The sequence below is a fragment of the Columba livia genome, chromosome 9 (assembly GCF_036013475.1).
Source record: "Columba livia isolate bColLiv1 breed racing homer chromosome 9, bColLiv1.pat.W.v2, whole genome shotgun sequence".
Taxonomy (NCBI): domain Eukaryota; kingdom Metazoa; phylum Chordata; class Aves; order Columbiformes; family Columbidae; genus Columba; species Columba livia.
In genome coordinates this window covers 14,828,156-14,845,093 of record NC_088610.1, presented here as the reverse complement: position 1 = coordinate 14,845,093, position 16,938 = coordinate 14,828,156, and the positions used below count along the sequence as shown (strand labels likewise).

Below are 16,938 nucleotides of genomic sequence, written 5' to 3'. Positions count from 1 at the left end.
AGGAAGGATTTTTAATGAGAACATATAATTTCCTGGTCATACAAAGAAAAGCATGGAGAAAATTGTATTCAGTCAAGATGAGATGTCAGGATTAGTTTTCCAACTTAAATTTGCAAAAGAATCCTCAATGAAATCCAGATTGAACATAGCATTTGCTTGTTAATGATGGAGGTATGTTTCTCTATGTACTTTATTAATGTTGGAATCTCATTTATTTATGCTGGTATGTGATTTACTTGGTATATTATTCCATGTATACTGGTAATGTTTTATCCTAATCATTGTATATATACATAGGCTAATGTTAGGTCAGCCAGCTTTCCAAATGCAGTTCGTTTCTTGCATAATGTGTGTTCTGTAATGCTTGAATTTTTTCCCTCAGAGTTCACCAATGTTCTTACTCCCCCAGAGTCAAAACAGGTATTGCTATCCTATTCCTGAAAAAAGAGCAAGACTATTATGACTTAACAAGAGAAAGACAAAGATGCATCCTCTCCTTACCAGTCCTTGTGCACTTGGCAGGCAACTTGCTCTTTGCCCCAGTTGTGTTGAGGACAAGGTAAGCAGGGAGAATTCACCACACCTTCAAGATGACTTCTGCTAACTCCATGGCTTTGAAATGAATCTTGAGGGGAAGAGAGACTGGATTTCTGAAAAAGGTTTCAAACACTTAATCTCATCTTCTCAGTGCTTCTGAGGAATAAAAATCAGTAAATTCACAATGTTATTTGTGTTAGTAACAATAAAGTCCAAGGAAGTAGAGCACACACCCACAGTATATAGACAGAGGCATAGACTGTAAAATGGATTAAGTAAATTGCCACATGTTAAAGTTGGAAATTGTATCCAGCTCTCTTGTGTCCTACTCCATGAGGCCTCTCACTTTTCCTCCTTTTGAAATTATTAGTGTTATGAGGCATGCTCAGCTTTCCTCTTCTTTCATTGCCAGGACAGTGTTCACTGGAAAGGCTTTGTAACCTTGCATGTTTGGCCAGGTCTTTATAGTCCTGGGAGACAAATTCAAGCAGAGCTTTGAAGGAGATCTGCTTAGACTAAAATCTCAAACTCAAAATCAGGAAAACTCAAAACAACAAAGTAAGAGGAAATGGAAATAAAATGGGCCTGTAAACTAGTGGCATATTCTATGCCTGTCTTTCCAAGCTGTCTGTTGCTTTTAGGATTAGCTTTTGTGTCTCCACAGCCTACTTAAGCTGCAACACAGTGTGCAGCTTCCAGCTTTGCCCCTCCTGTCCCTCGAGGCCCTTGGAGATTCTTACCCTGAATTTACTCAGCAGCTTTTGAGAAATGATGTTGCTTCCTCTCTTTTTCCCCAGCCCACTGATTTCTGAAAGGAATACAGCGTACAATGAAGAACACAAAAAATAAATAGTCACAATTTTCCCCTTGTAGAGGCCATTTCTCAAGTTGGAAGGTAGAAAGGATTGCTGTATCTCAAGAAAAAAATGTTACCTATACAAACAATGAGAAGAGGTCTCTTATAGCTATGGGGAAAGTATTGAAATAAAGGGGAAACAGTCTTCACCAGACAAGAGTGCCTTATGGCAGCTTTCCACAGTACTTTCACTCCCTGTAACCTATTGTGTTTCCCAGCCTCTGCAGAAACCAAAGCTCATCTGTGCTTTCCCTGAGGTCTTCAAGAGGCCGATTGTTTTTTTCAAGTACAAAGACCTATTTCATTTGGCTTTTAGGGGCTTTCAATGGTGCTATGAAGTCACTCATATATTCAGAAAAGTACACCTGTATATCTCTGCAGGATCATGTTGTTTTATTACTGCTACAGCACAGTGAAACTGCATTTCAGATCACTCCCAGGAAAATCTGACTTTTGTTCCACATAAAAGTAGGGTCTCCCATAAACCATAGCTCAGTTTAGAAGTGTAGTCAGGTACTGTTGCCCCTTACAAAGCAAGGAAGGCAGCCAATAGTTTCACTCAATCAGAACAAAAGCAAACAAAAACCCCTTCCCTGAAAGCCCACTGTATCAGTGCAATAAGCCTCAAGGCTTCAGTAACTTATACTCCTCTCGATTCTGTGTGACTTTGTCAGAGGATTCATTAGTTAACACTAATGAGTGCTTGCCTACACACCCTCATCTTCATAACTAACACACCAGCACTTGTCTCAGAGCACTGCAGAGGCATTACTGTGATTTATTAGACTGCAAAACAAAAGCAATGTAAAAATTAGTTAGGACGGATACTGGGAGGAGAAAAAATGTCAGACTCTGATCTTGTGTGTTTCCTTAAGAAAGAATGCAGCCATTCTGTCCAAGTCAAGGTCCATGTATATTCTTTGCTCTGTCTTTGTATTCCGAAATACCATCTAGAACATGCTGCATTTTATGACTGTGTGTTAAAATTCTCTGTTAGTTTACACAAACATTGGAGGAGCTGTCAAAAGTCTTTAAACTCAAGGTAAGGGCTGACAAACTGCATAGCCATAAGTCCAAATACAGAGAAGAGTAGCATTAACTCCAATGAAACAGTGTAGAGATTGCAAACTGAGGAAGTGCTTAAATGCTCTGACGGATCACCGCCTTCTTCTGCCCTGTTTTGCATCAGACTAATACAGCTGAACTGAACAGAAAAGGCAGAGTAATGTAGCCATAGTTCATAGGCAGCCAGTGAACATATAACTTTCTAAGACAACTTCCTCTTTGGCTTGTGTCAGTCTCGGCAGCTTAGATTAAGTAAAGGGATTATTTTGTAGCTTTATGTCCCTGTGCTGCAATCAGACCTGGAGAGAGTCTCTCAAAAGAAGTATCTGAATCACCAGAGCCATTTTGAGTCACTGTCCCTGCAGGAAAGACAGTAAGTGCTGTGGTACAGAAAGCTGCTCGCAGGGTAATCAGGTGCTAAAAAGGGACTGATGCTGAAAGCCCCGATTGGCATTAACATTCATCTCCAAAATACATGCTCATAACTAGCTTCCATTTTTAAGGGCTTATGTGAAGTAGGCACCTCACAACAGCCCATTCCACATGGCAAAGGTATAGCTCAAGAAAAGTTTAAAGAGATAAAGATAAGACAGTAGTGAATTATTTTGTCACTTTTCTCATGTTGTTCTGTAAACAATGGACAAGTTGCTTAAATACATTGTTTGGTAAGTATTTTGATGTCTAATCATTATTTTTGCAGGTTTGGCTATTAGATAGGTATAGTCTCTGGATGTGCTGCAGTTGCCATCAAATAGAGAAAAATTAATTCTCAACTATAGCTTTTTTTGTACCACACAAACAGAAGTAAATTTAATTGGGTTCAACTTTGGTTGCCTTTTCAATAATTTTCATGTAGGGGCAAGGATTTATTTCTGAATTCTTTGTGAAAATAAAAAAGCAAACCCAAGAAAATAACAGATAATATGAAAGTTAAATCACAAGGCAAAATGTAAAAAGAGTTGATCCTATAAACTTTCCAAGAATATAGTGGAGTTATAAAGAGGAGGACTGGACTGACCACTAATACATTCAGGCAAAACTATTAATGAAGAGACATGGAATTTTTTTTACTTCAAAAACACTGAACATGCACATTTGGAAAGTTCTGCTGTTTCTTTAAACCGTACTTATGAAAAAAAAAACCCACCACATTTATAAATATACAATGTGATATCTGATAAATTCAACAAAAGCAGTTTTGTATCTATTGCAGAGATAGGGCCAAGCCTGACATTTAAATGAATGCCTAGAGCAGTAGACTGAAGAGAGTAGGTAGACAGCTATATCCATCGCCAGCTTTCTTCCTTCTGACCTGTCTTTTAGAGCAGTCAGATTTGGAAAAAAAGAACAGAGTTTTTTGTTTGTGTGGGGCTTTTTTTGTTTTGGTTTTGTTTTTTTTTGCAAGAGAGAAGACTAATAAATGAACTCTTTTTGCCTTGTTAAAAATAGGGTTGCCAGATCTTAATTTATATTATCACCATCCATTTTTATTTTCAGCTCTAGTGCAATACTTTGAGAATAGTTGGAATAAGCAAAGTAAAGCTTCAAGCTAAAGAAAAGGTCATTCTGTAGCAATAAATATTAAAAACATGAGTTAAAGCTTGTACCATAAAGCCTCCTTTGTGCTTTTTTGGTAGTGGTAAAGGTTATTAAAGACACAGAAAGAGTCCTAAATGTTACCCATTTGGAAAAGAAGACAACGTAATTGGATCAGCATTGCTCCACAGCAGTGTAGAAAGCAGCAGGAATGAATTTCTTCAAAAAATAATGGAGTATGCAAAGAAGATGAGAGTGACAACCTTCAAACCATTCAGGGGAAGGCTGGCCCAAAAGGCTGCAGGGCTGTGGGGCACAAGACTGCCCATGCACGCTGCGCAGACAACTCTGGCCTAGCTGCCTGCCCTGCCCCTGGGAGTGCAGCCCTGCAGCCTTGGTGAACCACCTCTGCCAGTGAGTACTTTGCTGCTGAGAGACATTTCCTTCAAGACTTCTATATTTGGACTAAAGCTTTTTGCACCTTTCATCTCAGCTTGCAGAGCTGCAATGAATTTGTAGTTAAGATTCTAAACTACATAAAACACTGAAAAAAAATCCACTCTCTTAAGCAATTTTCGTGCATCTCTCTAGAGTGCTGATGTTACCAGGGTGATTGTGTAGCAGAGCGGAGAGCTGGGATACACTGGGTCTCTGTTTTGGGGCTGGTGGCCTGCAAAGTTGCTCTGACTGCATTTACCCCCTTCCAAAACAGACCTTGCTCTAGTGGCTCTTTGACTCTCTTGCATGTATGCCTATGTCTTTCTTAACATGAGCTATAGAAATTTCAGTCATTACAGTCCTGAGGCTGCAAACCTGCATAGATAGAAATCCATGCTTATTTTGCATTTTATTTCCCTGTGTACCGAATGGGAAAATTGGATGGCATATTGGAAGAGGTTCAGCTTCTCAGGAGAGGTGCTGCCCAACTCCACTGAAATCTGGATTCATAGGTAGAAACTGATAATGTAAGAACACCTTTTAGATGTGCTGTTGGTTGATCTCTGTGTTACACCCGTAGAGACACAGGAAAATAAAGCTTTTTGTAGAAGTCCAGATCTGCTGCACAACAGTTAAATCTCTGACTGGTTCGTCACTGTCCAGAAAACCCATGTATGCTACGTGGAGAAGTGTCACAATGTGAGATGGAATGGCTAAAAACCCATTAGTCCCCTAGTAAATCTGCTTTGAAGACAGTAAGGGCTAATCTGGTCTATTGAGCTCAGTACAATACTCCCCTGGGCAGACCAGATTTACAGCACCTCCAACAAGTGCAAGTGCAGATCATCATTTCTGCCTCAGGGGGTTGGCTCTGGTTGCTAAGTTTGCGGAGCAGTGGCACATTTGAATTCTTGTTTACAGTTATAGCCAGAGGATTTTCATTTGGGTTGTACTTATTTTCAACTCTGAACTTTAATAATATTGAAATTTTAAGAGTTAATTGCCCAAGTCAGTTTTCTTCCCACTCTGTCTTCATTCAAGAATGACTAAAGGATTTTGATGCTGTGAAAGTTGAGTTGTTATCTAAATAGAGCATTGGAATAAATATATCTGTCCATCTGAGCTTAACCCATGACCCTTTCCCTCTTGAGACTATGATGTCACATCCATCCTTTCTCCCAGAGTCACCAGAATCATTTATTGCAAAGCACACCACTATGGTGTGAAACAAGCTAAAGATGGCAATGACTTTGCTAGAGACCTACTCGCTTTCAAAAATCAGGAATAACTCTGTTGATGACAAATAAGCTGTGCTGAATACAACTTGGGCCCTGGGCCTAATGATGCAAGAGTCTGGACACTACCCCCAGCAGGACCAGAGAACAATGATGTCTCTGGGACCTCCCTGCTCAGCCAGCCATGGAAATCCCCTGGCACAGGCTCAGCCTGAAGCTGCTGCTTTAAACAGTCATGGCTAAGCAAGCTGACTTTGCTATATGCAGAAACTGTTCTCTTGTGACAAGACACGGGAGAAAAATGCTGAGAATCACTCTGGGCTGGGGATCCTGACCTGCCTTTGTGTTGTTATTGGTTTTGCAAAAGGCAACTTTTATTTCTACCACATAAACTTTCAGACTTCAGCAGCAGCTGTATGATGCCTTTCCATTCTCACTGCTGGGTGAAGGTTATTGCATCCAGTGGTAAATCATGGGGTGCATTACAGTGGAAAAATGTTATTTTGCATAAACAACCCTCTTGAACACTCCCAAGCTGGTCTCCAGCCTGTTTCTGGGACAGAGCCATGCCATGTTACTCCTTCTGGCAAAACCACGTAAGTAATAAATAATGAAGGAAAACTGCGAAGAGACACACAAGATTCAGGTTTTTGATTCTGAGGCCTTTATCCAGTCAGGGGGAAAATTCCTGTTCTTTTTTTTTGAGCAGTATGGAAAATAAATCTGAGAGTTTGTTTACAGATAAAGAAAATATACAAAAATGCAATGGGATGAGTGTAAAACTTTCCATACTGAATCTCTGTGCTTACACAGAAAGAATAGTGGTCTATTTTTTAAGTTCTTCCACCTTTGTCTTGTTACTCAACAGGGACAATATTTGTTTCCTTGTTTTGATGTTTTAAGGTGAGAACTGATCCATAGACTTTATGCTCTGTGTCACTTACAGGAAGATGGAAATTTATGCGGGATACATTTCTCCTCACTATTTCTCTTTGGCTAATCTTTTTAATAAAATCTCTGTCCAAGAGCCAAAAATAAATATGAAGCACTTCTGTGCTGATGGTTGAAGCTGCTAAACCCCTGGATGTCCCTATGACACATGTATATCATATTCTGGTTTCTGTCTCTGAATACATGAGCTCTTTTCCTCCCTCCAAAAGGATGTAGTTGGCCAATGGAAGAGGTTTTGTCCTGCTGCTGCTGTTGCTGCCAGTTTCTCATGTAGTAAAAGTATATGATTACAGTGGTGCTGTAAACTTCATCACTTTTGAAAGCATTTCTGCACATGCTGGACTGTAAAGTGACACTTGCCAGGTGGTTTCTGTGCTCAAATACATCTGCTCTGTCATTGTAACTTTTTCTAATCATAAATGCTGTTGGTTCTGGGCCTGAGTCTCCCTTTAACTTGCACCATTGATGTGTTGTAGTATTTCCTTACAAGTAAAATTCATTATGCCCCTGTCAGTGTCATGGAAGTACTAACACAGAAGTAGTCTCTGCACAATTAACATGCCTGCGGTGGCAGCCCAGCAGTGTGAAGTTTCTGTGGTCTGCTCTGAAACTACACCTAATCACAGGGCTCTGAGTGAGGTAGACAGGAATTTCACACTGTTTGGTATTGCCTCTGATTTCAGATAAGAAAACCTTACATTGTCAGACACACTATCTCTTATTTATTGGATGACTCTCTTCCATTTATGTAAAAAAATATTTTACCACATAAAAATTGCTGGAATAACATTAAATGGAAGTTAACTCATTTGCAGGTATATTTAAGCTCTTAAAAATTTCAAGGTAAGTTTGCCAGAATGTTTTAAACGTGCTGTTTCAGAAGTACCATAGGTCCTTGGAAATACCCTTTCACAGAATGTAGCCTTCTAAATGTTTAATTCAACAGCTGATAATAGGTTTCAGGCTCTTCAGGCTGAGAGCTTTCAGAAGTTTATTCAGCTTGTTTAGATAGATAGAGCAGAGACACAGCATGTAATTGAATAAACAATGGTTTAATTAATTTTTCAATCTTGCAGTATAGTTCATTTGTACATGTGAATGATAATCTCTTTGGCAGATGCCAGTTTCAGATCGCAAAGTAGTGTTCCACTACAGGGAGAAGAAATGGCTTTTCAGTCCCCATCTGTGTGTTACTTCTGAAAAAAGCACTATAAATCTCATCTCTATTTTTATAGATAATACAGAAATATTATGATGCTTGTTTGCAGGTTGAAATTTCATGGCCTTAGATCTCCTGTTTAATAGCAGTTTGTCTTTCACTTCAGCATGAACTAGACCCTTTCCTGGGAGAATGCAGGTGGAGTGTCTAGATCCAGTTTGTACAGCACCTTCATCAGCTTCCCAGGGACATGGGCTTATTTGCAGACCTGTCCAGCAGTGGAGGCTGGTGCATGATGGCCTGAGGGTATGTGGAGACCCTGACAGGCATTGGTCAGGTTGGCAGGTTTGGATGAAGAACCACAGAAGCTTTGTTTGCTTTCTCTCTTCCAAACACATGGCTGGGAATAAGAAATGTCTGAGCATGCACAATTTGGCTATTCCTACTTTAAATTCTAATATGTAGTTTCAAGCTTTGGGGTTGTGCTTTTGGCTTGGTTTTTTGCTTGTTTGTTTGGATTCTTTCTACTGAAGCAAACAGAGCATTTGTAAAGTGCAGATGTATTTTGAAAAACCACAATAAAATGAAAGAAAATCACAATAATTACAAAGACTGAGTAAAGGTCAAAGATAGAGTTGGTCAAAGTCATCACCCAAACTTGCTCTGTAGTTTTCCTGTGGTGCGTCACAGCTCTTCAGACTTATGCTGGGCACTGCCAGTGCTGTTTGCTTGATTGTCTATCTCCATGTTTCAGTCTTTTTATAGAAGTCCTGAGCCCACAGCTGCATGAAGAAATAACATACAGACAAAGGTTGAGACTTCATATTAAACACAAGAATGTTTTTGATCCTCCATTGAGCTGAAGTAATCAGACTGAGACCGTAAAACCTCTGTTTTTTCTCAGATTTGTCTTACAGTGCCACTTTTAGGATCCTGGTATTTTTACCATTTTTAACGTGTTCTATGACAATGATTCCAGGAAAAGAGGCAAGCAGAAAATTATTGAGAACACTGACTCAGGTGATGTGGCTGGAGGATCATAGGAGGAATTTAGCACCTATTACAAAAATAACTATGTAGAAATGTCCAGGCTTTGAGACAGGGATTTCGGTTATGATTGAAGTAGCTAGAGGTTGCGCAATAAACGTGTAACAAGATAACATTAAATTTACCTTGCCCTTTGTGTTTTTCAACTCCACTGATAAGGAAATACATTAAAATTTAATTATAAGGAGAATTTGGATGAACATTCATTGAAATAAGCGTCAGCAAAGATTTTATCATTCTGATCAGACGAAGCACATGATAGAAAGGCATTGGTTACATAAATCACCTCATCTTGTAGCATCTGAAGATTATGCAGATTGAAAACAAGCAATTCAGGGTCTCTTGAAAGGAATTAGAATGAGTGTAGAAACTCCTAAGCAAGTTTAAATTTCCAAGGAAAGATGTTTTCTGGCCTGCACGATTCTGAACAATAATCAACTAATACAGCAACTAATAACTCTCGTAGTAGAGATCTGCACAAAAGTAGTGAAGGAGACCTCTCACATCCCTCCAGACCCAGAAAACTTTGGAAAGCACGAGTATAAGGAGCTGTCATCTACAGTGTTGGCTGGCTTTCTGGCAGGAAGGCTGTGTCCTCTCCACTCTACATTCACTGGAAAAGCCTTTGGAGTTTGCTGTAGAGGGCTTTACTAATTTCTGGAATGTCCTTTGTGCTAATAGAGTTGTCTCTGGCCTGATGCAGTAAGAAGTTTCTTCTAAAAAAAAAAATAGGCAAAACCAAGAAACAACAAATCCAACAACTACAATAAAAGGATTTAGAAACAAAACCGAATAAGTTTATAATAGCAGACTGACTGTTAACCTTTCCTGTACACAGACTGTTCTGATTTATTTTTGGAAGGTGGCACTAAGCTCTAGATCTATTCATGAATGCTCTGAGAAATGTATTTTCACTTTATTACAGGACACAAGATCCCACAACTCTCTCATCTTCTTTCCTTTCACTTTCTACCTTAGTTTTAAAGACTTTTTTCTCCTGGCTCCTCCATTATATTCCTTGGCTTTTTACAGAAGTACAACTTCTGTGTGCCAAACTCTTTTCACATAATGTAACTAAATTCATATGTCCACTTCATACAATTGAACACGAATCTCTGGCAGATGCTCTCTCAAAATCTGGCTGCCACTTCAGCCTTTTTCATTCCATGCAGGTTTTTAAGAGATTTTTGCACATGTAGCTTTAACTTTTGGCAACTGGAAAACAAATACACCTTCTTTCCTGCTATAGATTTCAAACAATTTTGTAAAGACTTGGTTCCCAGTTTTTGCATTCAAAGAACAGTGACTTGGAAATTAGCTGTTCTTTTTTCCTAGCCCTTACTGTTTTCCAAAGATTTGAAGATTTTTCTTTAAAAAAATGTGGAAACTCCAGCATTTTGCCTAAAGTTCCTCTGTCCTAATCCAATTTCTTTGAAGCACAGGTTGGATCAGCAGCTTGTACTTGGTTGCAGATGTTGTTCTGCCTCTTACTTGCCAAGCTACATGAGTCTGCTGAAGAAGTGAAAGCGGTGGGTTTTGTCTTGTGTTTGTCCATCACATTTAAAAGCAACTCATCAAAATTAGCTCTGCCAGTTTTCTGTGTTTTCTTTAGAGAGAAACAAGCACAACAGTATTCAAGCTTCTGCAACAGTCAAAAGTCTATTCAGTTTCGTTATCTGAATACTACCATTTTGGATTATATGTCTGTGAAATGAAGTTATATTTTCATGTATCCTTGTTCTGTGACCAAGCTCTATAACTTAAAAAGATCAAACACTAAAAGATGTGTGCACAGTGTACTTTTACTGCACTGAGACTGAAAAAAAAATCAGGCTGTAAAAACTGCCTGAGCTACCAAAAGGAGTTGTGAGGAAGTATAAGTGCTTCCAAAGATATGTAGAGAGAATATGTGTTTATATAGTAAACTAATTTCAAACAAAAGCAATTTATTTTGTCTGGAGATTCACATGGTATGTAATGCAGTTGAATTAGAAAAACAAGAACAAGGAGCTTGGAAATTCTTACCTATTTAAAAGCTGCACTAGGCACTTTCTATTTTAGAATAAGATTTAATTACATTCTGTAAAATGCATTGGCAGGACAGTCATTTTCTCACCAGCAGGTAACAGCAGTTCCAAAAAATGTGCTTTCTCCAATGTAGCTGTAGGAACTGTTGCTGCTTAGAAACTAGCATAGCCATTAATCAAAATGAAAAGAACAGACTGTTATATAAAGTAATCATTTTACCAGACAAGTACTTTGAGTCTGCCTAAAACAGATGATCAGAACATATTACCCAGTTCTTGGTTTATTGTCTCCATAAAAACTTGGAAGAATACATCTCTGGTCTTTTTTTATTTATTTTTTTTAATTTCTCCCAGGGACAAATATAATGTTCTTTCTCAAGGTTTTGGTGGTTTGGTTTTTTTGTTTTGTTTTGTTTGTTCGTTTTTTGTTTTTCTGTTGTTGTGGAGTGTTTTGGGGGGTTTTTTGTTGGTTTTATTTTATATATATATTTCCAGTTCTTGCAACATTTTTTTCTTATTGGTGTCTGGCTTATTACTGCGGTAGTTCAAGCACACACATAGTCCACTGTGATGGCACTGCAGTTGCTGAAAAGGAGTGAATATCAATGGGAAGCTTCACTGAGGGTGTTGTTATCAGGAGTTAGGTTGCTGGTAGCAACCATGGAAACGTTCAGGATCATCTGAAGTAGTCTAAGGATAAGTAATAGGATGAAAGCAATTTATGCTGATTCTTAGGGAAAAATAAACTGTTAATGTTGCATCCTGTTAAATTACATAAAAGGTCACTAGGGAACAGGTAGGTGATCGGAGTAGTTTTAAACTGGTTTGGATTAAGAAATTTGAGGTTCTCTTGCAGGAAGGGGTTTTGGCAGGAGGAGGGACCCTCCTGATCCTAGTTTAATCTCTCAGTCACCTTTACTCTTTTACAGTCCCTTTTTTAGGGATATGTTATGCTGATTACTTGTGACTCATGCTCTCCTGAATAGGTGAGTATTTGCAAAACCATGTCTTTTCCTACTACTTCATATTGTTACAGTGGCTGCAGTATTTTCCAATTTCAATTTCAATTCTTTTTATGCTGAAGTGGTGCCAGAACACAGATTACCTCCTCCTGGTCCTCCCACAGGCAGTGTATCACTGGCAAAAAGATAACACTAAATTGCTTTATTTTACAGTGTTCTTGGTGTCCATTACAACAAAGGTATTATAATAATTTTTATTGTATTGAATCTGCACAAATATTATAAAGCTTTTTCCTCATTTGATTGACAAAACCACCAGAAACACCAAAGAAAAAAAAAAAAAGGAGCTTCCTTGATTCAGTATGCATACCAGGATGACTGGTAAGCTCCATGTTGTAAAAGACAGTGATCCTTTATGTGGCATTCTCGTGAATGATGCCTTACATTATATCCTGCTTAGACAGAAAATTTTTGATGCTCCTATGAAAAACTGAGATGGAAATGAAACAGGCAATTTCTTTGAAGAAGGTGGTAAATGTTTTTGATATTTCCTCACTTTTATTATTGTAGAACTTTCCACTGATGAACCCATGCAAGTAACTTACACAGAAGTTTTGTTCTGTGACTCTTTGAGGTTAGTTTATTTACTTTTATATTAATAAAAAGCAGCAGAGAGAAGTCATAAGTGTATTACTTTCCAATTCATGCTTGCCTGGGTCACAAATTACACTATATTGAGTTGTTATTTAAAGCATGTACATTTTTATGTAATAAGATCAAATTTTGTTGAAATTGATGGGTAAGAAAACTGCCTCCATCTCTCTCTCTTTGGTGCCATCTTTGCTCAACATTTGGAAACCAATGACCTATAAGAGTCTCCCAGAAATCCCAGCATGATATGTAGGAAGCAGCCAAGTGTCACTACTGGTCTCTGGCTTATACAGCTTCTTACATCCCACAGATGTGATTTAGGCAGCTGCGAACATGCTTTTACACAATACTAGTTGTAAGGAAGCCAAATTGCCCTTTTCTAATGCCTTGAATTCATAAAAGACTCAATTGGTACAAAGCCAGCTTGAGTCTTCTTAATACTACTCAACCTTAGGCTGAACACAGCTCAGCAAGGCCGAGCTCTATGACTGTATCTAAAAATGCTCTAATGAATAATTTTAAGTCTTTTCTGAATACCTTTAGATATTATTTTTTGATATATTGAGAAACTTTTATTTACTGGGATCAGTGTAATCGAGATGTGACAGCTCTTCTTTATATTTCCAGTTACATGCTTTTAGCTTCAAATCTGCTCAAAAACAACATATTGTAGGATAATGTGGTGAATAAAAATCATTCTGCCCATGACCTATTAAAAGCTGAGTGAAAAATTACTCACTGTCTGAGCTCACAAAGACTGAGGTTTTCAGTCAGCTTGTACTGAGCAAACTCTGTAGTTTTCTCTGACCTGTGACGTTGACTTAAAATATTCGATGACCATTTGTCCAATACCAAGAGATCAAAATAGTTCATTATTCAGCTAAACAAATGTAATAATATGATATTACTGTTCAGCAGCTTTGCAGCCCATTTTTTAATTAACTGGTTTAACAAAAATTATTTTCTTCCTGAAAAGAACACCCAGGATATTTAAAAAAAAAAAAAAAAATCCCTCAGTGCTAGAGTTATGGGGCCAGCTTACAAAAGTATTGTATGCTTTTACATACTAAAAGAGATAGAAGAAAAAAAGCACATACTCTAAAACCAGAACTTTTTGACTCAAATCAAAATTCTGAAAATAAATCAAAATTAATATTTAGGTGCTTGATAGATGTAATCCTATGCGTAATTACTTGCACCAAACATAATTTGGTATTAAACCCTTTGAAGAACTTTCCTTATTTTCCTGAATATAATCTGAAAGGGATCCCAGCTCTTGTCATCATGTTTATGCTGGTGGGAGCTCTGCCGAGTAGTATTTATTTCTGACTTTAGCAGAAAGCACAGTGTGAGGCTCCAGAGGTAGCACCTGAAGGGAATAGTCAGAGGAGCACTGAAAGAACGTGCCATCGGAAAATATGGAGATCCAACACAGACACTCGTAGTCTGCCAGTTTGTCTGCCTGTTGTAAACACACAGGTCACATATCTCCGGTAAGAGTAAATTTTTTTGTGGATTTTTTCCTCAAGAAGAATCTTTTGAAGAAAAAGCTACTATCTTCTCTGACTCTTTCAGATAAATGGTTGCCTGAGATGGGGAAGGGCTATAAAGCAGGTGTATACAGCTGCCATTCCCAGTCTCCTGTAGGCATAGTGTCAGTATTGGGTGGGCTTTGAGACTGCTCAGTCTTGTGGTTGTGTTAGCTATGCAACCTCAGAGTCTGGAAAAGTGCAGGTATTCCCGTGCATCACCAAGTACTCATAGTCAATGGAGTTCCCATTTCTTCGCAGTCTAAGAATTTCTGCAAGTCTAGGAAATAAGCTGTATTTCATTCCAGTTTATATCTGGATTTTTTTCCTCCTAAAGATTAGGAGATGAAGCATTTCTGCAATAAAATTAATCTTTGTGCATCCATTCTATTGCATGTGCTATTTTTTCTTATCAGAGGAATTAGCCTCTAGTAGCAATAAATACGATAAATTGTAAAAATTAAAGAGGGCACTAAAAACACAGGCACTATAAAAAGAGTACATAAATCAGTTTAAAAATAGGAATAGGTTTTCTGGTTAAGACGTTTATTACCACTCATATTAAAATTTTATGGGAGAATAAAAATGTTGTTTTTTCTGTGCATCTGAACATCAAATTGCAAACTCACCAATCAGTTAGAATAATGAAGTTCAAAGCAAACACTCATGTCTGAGCAGCTATACCATCTAAAATTTCAACATACTTTAAATTAACGACATAGAAAACAATGTATTTCAAACAAGTCTATACAAAGCTAATATATTTCAATGTAAGATGTTAAGAATGATCAACTCTTAGATTACAAATTGTAATCTTAAATAAGAAATCTTCATTCTCATCATTTACGACAAGTCTTCCACAGGAATACACTTGATTTAGAATACTTCAATCTCTTGAATATCAAGTATCCGAAAAGTGATATAAAATCAGTGCTAATAAAATTTGCCCATGACTCAAAACAGCAACAACAAGAACACAAAAACAAACAACAACAACAAAAAGTAGCAGTAAGTAGTGGTGCTAGGTCAGTTCTACAGCTCAGCTTGGGTAAGAAGATGTACTTAATATAACAGTGCAAATTAGGGTTTCTATGGAAGTAGAAACCTTTATGACTATATGCCGAAGTTTGTATATTCTCTAGAATTTTGATAAGTTCAGCCATGTTTCGATGCATAAGGTCTCCTCTAAAATTTTGTTTGAGTCTTAAGTGTTTCAATTTGAACTGTCCTGAGTTTTTATTGAGTCTGGAAATGTAAAAGCCTCAAAATTTTGAAATACATAAGGCTGGTTTTTACATCAAAATACAAAAAGAGAATTTCACATGGTTTCAACTTGAAACCATATATCAGAACAGTTTTTCCTAAACCTGATACAAAGGCAGCCATAAGAATTTGAAACCTGTGATGTGATTCATACCACATCCTCTTCTTTTTGAAACTAGGTAAATTTTCAGTAATCTTCCATTTATTATATGATTTCTGTAACTCTGATATTTAGCCTCTGGCCTTACACTTGCTAAAACAACCTCTTGTTGCAGAACTCCCATTTGTGATGCCTCCCCACCAAGATCTCTTTGCATTGAATGATGACAGTGTTGCTCAGTCTTTATTCTTTGCTTCATGACATATTTAAGGACAATCAGTTGCTTCTTGAGATGCAAATTCTTTTATGGGACTAAGATAAGTGGTTGCCAGCTCAGACTAAATAATTCCTCTGTGACCTTAGGCAAGACACTTCAGTTCGATGTAGCTAATGTCCTTATCTGTAAAATGTGAATGACACCACTTCATTTAGTGCCTAAAAAGAAAGTAAAAATAAAACTTTTTCTTCTAGTACTATGACAGTGTACATCTGACAGACGTTACTGTTCATGAGGAAAGAAATAAATTAGTACTACGTAGGACTAAACAATTACTCTGTGCAAGTCCAAGACTTTGAGTGTTTTATACCTAGACACAAGTGTTTCAACCTTTCAACAGTTATGCAGAGATTTTGGAGTTTGCTGGTTATTACTTTAAGACAACCAATCAAAGCAGTTGTTTTTTCTGTTCATTACTGAAACTGAGTTCAATTTTTGAGTGCACCGCATTCAATTTAGTTGGTGGAAGAAATGAAGATCTAAGTCCCCAAAGTGTGTGGAGACCTGTCTGTCAGTATGTCCTTTAATGTGCCTTCAGGAAAACTACAAAATCCACAGCCTATCTCTTTTCACCACAGTGAGAAATTCCGCACAAATAGCACCACAAATAGGCTGCAGCCATTCGTACAGAGCGCTTGCTTTCTGAAGTGTGAGCATGATGAATATACTTCACTTAACAGTGTTGTGGTGATTTAACATCGTCATTTTAGTTATCAATATTTACACCCTTCAGAAAATTTAGTGTTGGTAAACACACAATAGGCACAGATATCTTCCATGACTGTAAGCAGGGAGAATGATAAAGGCCACAATGTCTAGTGTGGGTTTAATTTTTACTGTCATTGGCAGTTTTAAGTATTAAAACTATAAACCATTTCTAACCAGCTCACTTTAAGTAGTTGGATTAATTTATCTTTCTCTTCTAAACTGCTCAGAAATGCAGTTCATTATTTTTCTCATGGTTTACGACATTTTTTTTTTTTTTTTAAATAGCATCACTTACTCTGGTATTGGACTTTATTAACAGTTCATTTCTATCTTGCAGACTCACAACAAAGTTCCTCCTCTCCCAGGCAGACTTCATCTTACATACAGGTACCTATTTCCTGCTAAGCCATTAATGAGCAGTGTGCCACTGTACTTCCACCCATTTGCAAATCCCAAACCACCAAATACACATAAAACATACCAATTCATTTAACTCACAATTTCTTCTGTAAAGGATTGTAATTGTTCAGGACAGAAAACATATCTACATGGCACTCCCGAACCTCACCGTACCTTCACATTGTGGTTTCAATGTAG

The 16,938-nt window shown here is 37.7% G+C and overlaps 1 long non-coding RNA gene across 1 annotated transcript in view; it reads left to right on the top strand.

Annotated features, from left to right (window-relative positions):
- The window catches only part of LOC110361153 (uncharacterized), a 525,815-nt gene that overhangs the window by 492,234 nt on the left and 16,643 nt on the right, over positions 1-16,938 (top strand). Inside the window, exons 9-10 of the long non-coding RNA XR_010474693.1 lie at positions 410-12,447; positions 16,679-16,728. This is a non-coding gene — a long non-coding RNA (uncharacterized LOC110361153). The remainder of the gene's footprint in view (positions 1-409; positions 12,448-16,678; positions 16,729-16,938) is intronic.